The sequence below is a fragment of the Phacochoerus africanus genome, chromosome 6, assembly GCF_016906955.1.
Source record: "Phacochoerus africanus isolate WHEZ1 chromosome 6, ROS_Pafr_v1, whole genome shotgun sequence".
Classification (NCBI taxonomy): Eukaryota; Metazoa; Chordata; class Mammalia; order Artiodactyla; family Suidae; genus Phacochoerus; species Phacochoerus africanus.
In genome coordinates, this window is record NC_062549.1 from 17,270,969 (window position 1) to 17,274,744 (window position 3,776).

Sequence of the window (3,776 nt, forward strand, 5' to 3'; positions counted from 1 at the left end):
AATTAAGTATTCTCCACTTTCTTTGTAAATTATTTCCCTGAACGATGTCAGGGTGACATGCCATGTCTGATCATGCATTTATACAAAAGTTTTAAAACTCGGTGTGCTTTCATCTGTTTTATCTTGATAGAACCTCGCAAGTCTTACAAACTTTGCTGGTCTTGGATGTCTGCATATTTTTTTATATAGAGTAATTGAGGTTCAGAACTTTCAAAATTCATGGAAGAATAGATAAATAAAATGGATGGAGTTTTGCCTTGAACCTGACTATTCGATTTCTAGTTCAGGGCTAATTGACCACATCACAATACTCTAATGGACATTCAAGAAACTGCCTTGCGTATTCCTACATTCTTTCCTTCCACATATTTCCTGGGCATCTTATTATTTGCAGGTATTTTGCTTGGTGTTGGTGGTGTAATGGTAAACAAGTCATAATTCTTTACTTTTTTTGAGTTTATAGTAGGAGAGAAAAAGATACAGGCAATTAGGAAGCTAACTCAGAAAAGTAAATAAATAAATGCAATCACTAAGTGGAGGGACCTAATCACTTTTGCCACTGCTAGGATAAATCAAGCAAAAGAAAGATAAGCTTCACCTGTGGATTCAGATCTGCTGCTAGAAATTGTGTTTTGTTCTGATTTAATTCACTAACTGACTGGAGAAAGTATAACATACTAGCTGTTATATCTCACCAGATTATCACTTTGTCTAAATTAACTATCTAGTAAGTAAACATCAGGGCCTGGAAGTAAATCATTATATGGTTTGGCTTTTCTGTTTGCAAACTTTTATTTCTATAAGACTTTCAATAATAAAAGATCAAAATGTCTCTTGAGCACCGAAAGTAAAGAAATTTGGATGATTACCCAAAAATTACTGCATGGAACGATTATTTCTCAAGGTAGCTCCTGATAAAAGAAGTTGTAGTCATTCCCCCTCTCTAAGTATTGTATCCCCTAAATTATTGCCCCATGAGACATAAGGCGTTCCAACATTTCACAGTTTCAACTTGTCCGATTCCCCTCTAGCTGATCATTCTAGTGCAGAAACCACTTGCAATCATTGTAAGTGTTCAGAGCTGTAACACCTCCTCCTAATAGGAAGGAGATATCAAAAGGAAGTGTAAGGAAGACACAGATGAAGGTTACTACATGAATTGCTACTTGCAGTTTTTTCAATGTTCTCAACGGAGGGTAAGTCCAAAAATAAGAAACAGCAAGCTACTATTGTTGGGAAAAGAACATTTCAGACTTCTATCAGAATTGGAACAGGAAACATGAATGGGAGAAGTTTAAAATGATAGGCTAATTGAGAAAGATACCCAATACCACACTGTTAAAGACAGGATGTGGTTTATCATCTCATTGAAGGCAATAAAGATATTCTAGGGATCTCTGAGATCAATTGGATTATTAATGTAGTTGATTCCCCAGATATAAATGCCTTTTTGATTCCAATTTTAGTAGATGTGCTGCCAGAGCAGGCACTTCCTTTGTGATTCCAAGTGGACAAATGTTTATCTTGCTGGGCTTTCATAGCGTAACTGATATTTATCAACTTTTCTTCCTTGTGGAGTCTGAAATAGAACATGCAGTACTGGGGCTTGCTGCAGAAAAACTAGCTTGTTGATTTATTGATGTCTTAGCTTTGATACTTCACACGGTTATCTGGGCCATGTGTCTTTGAGATAATTTGGTACTTTGGGGAAAGTCTACATTTCAGGTGTACTGACCATACGGTAGAACACTGGAGGCTGAAGCTGACCAAATTGGACTACAGCTTACTGCAAATGCTTTTGTGGATGTCAGAGCCAGTTCAGTGTTTTGGCAGCAAATGGACTTTGCAGATAGCCTCCGTGGTCATCCCAAATTCCCAGAGTGGGTATGCAAAAACCTTCTCATGGAAATGAAGCTGAGCGCTTGCTATAAGTCTGATTCTTTGTAATTGTCCAGTGCTTTCTGGATCAGACCCTCAATTACCACTCATACTCAGCAGGAATCATCTTCTTGAAGAATCAGAAAAAGAAGACCACAATATCACTGTTAAAAAAATAGAAAACAGATACTCTTCTCATTTGAAAACCGAGCAAAAACCAAATGGAAGTTAATTTAAACTGAGACTTGGGACATGTAGAAGGCACCCGTCTATCACTTTTATGCTACTTTTTAAAAAAATGATGTTTGAAATGGAGACAAAAATGGATATTCGGGGTCAAATCTTACATATTATAGGTATTATCCAAATTTCTCTATTTTATGAAACACTGCTTACGTTGATCTATTTTAAAATATCTTCAATGAAGAAAATGTCACAGAATTAGTTTATGCTACATATTTTCTTTTTAAACGATCACTAATTGCATCTCTATTGTGTGCAAGTGATTATGACTGTGGGGAAAATTGACTCAGAAATCAATCCATCCTTGCAGAAAGCCTGTTCCTCAGTTGCTGTGAAAATCAAGCATCTCTGAGTCTTTAGTCTCTCTTTGGAGTCTGCCATGCACCTGGCTCCAGCATGGAGAAGAAGCTGAAGATACCTTGGGGTATTGGCTTCATATTTAAGAAAACACTCAAAATTAAGTCTTTTAATCAATTACCAGACCACCTCAGTGAAAACACCCTCCTCCTTCAAGAGACCTTAATTTATCACTTAATTGGAGATCTTACCAGAACTTGTTTTTCCTTAGGTCTTTTGTTTGCCAAATTCCTTTTGCATTACTTTTCAGTGGACGGAAGCTATTCTCTTCCAAATGCTGTGCCCAGAGGGGAAGAAACACATCATTCCTACACCTTTCCTTTACCTTTTTATGTTTAATTTTTTAAAACTGAACTTATTTTTAGGGCAGTTTTAGTTCACAGCAAAACTGAGTGGGAAGTAGAGTTCCTATATACCCCCTGTCCCTCACACCCCCACAGCCTGCCTCACCATCAACATTCCACACTGGAGTAGTGTATTTGTTAAAATCAATAAGCCTATGCATCATTATCACCCAAATCCGCAGTTTATATTAGGATGCATTCTTGGTGTTTACATTCTGTGTGTTTTGACAAAAAGCATAAGGACATGTATCTACCATTATAGTATCATATAGAATAGTTATCCTAGCCACAAAAATCCTCTGTGCTCTATCTATTCATCCCTTTCAGCCCCCCAGCCCCTGGCAACCACTGATTTTTTTTTTTTTTAACTGTCTCCATACTTTTGCATTTTCCAGGATGTCATAGAGTTGGAATCCCATAGCATGAAGTTTTGGGTTTGTTTGGTTTTTGTTTGTTTTTTGCTTTTTAGGGCTGTACCTGTGGCATATAGAGGTTCCCCGGCTAGGGGTCGAATTAGAGCTGCACCTGCATAGCCACAGCAATCCCTGACCTTTAACCCCATTGAGAGAGGTCAGGGATAGAATCTGCGCCCTCATAGATACTAGTTAGGTTCCTTACAGCTGAGCCCTAATGGGAACTCCCATAGTTTGTAGTTTTTCACTTGGTAATTTGCCTTTAAATTTCCCGCATGTCTTTTCATGGTTTTCAAGCTCATTTCTTTTTAAAAGTGCTGAGTAGTTTGCTGTATGGATGTAACAGCTTATTGATCCATTCACCTACTGAAGGCCACCTTGTCTGCCTCCTCATCTTGGCGACTATGAATAAAGCTGCTGTAAATATTTGTGTGCAGGTATTTGGGTGGACGCAACTTTTCAACTCAGTTGAATAAATACTAAGGAAGGTGACTGCTAGAGAGTATGATGTAAGATTATGTTAAATTTTGGAAGAAATTGC

General features: G+C 37.7%; 1 pseudogene; it reads left to right on the plus strand.

The window, feature by feature from the left end:
- The first annotated feature begins 1,223 nt into the window (after window positions 1-1,223).
- LOC125128648 (metalloendopeptidase OMA1, mitochondrial-like) lies at window positions 1,224-2,110 on the plus strand (annotated as a pseudogene).
- Window positions 2,111-3,776: the final 1,666 nt, after the last annotated feature.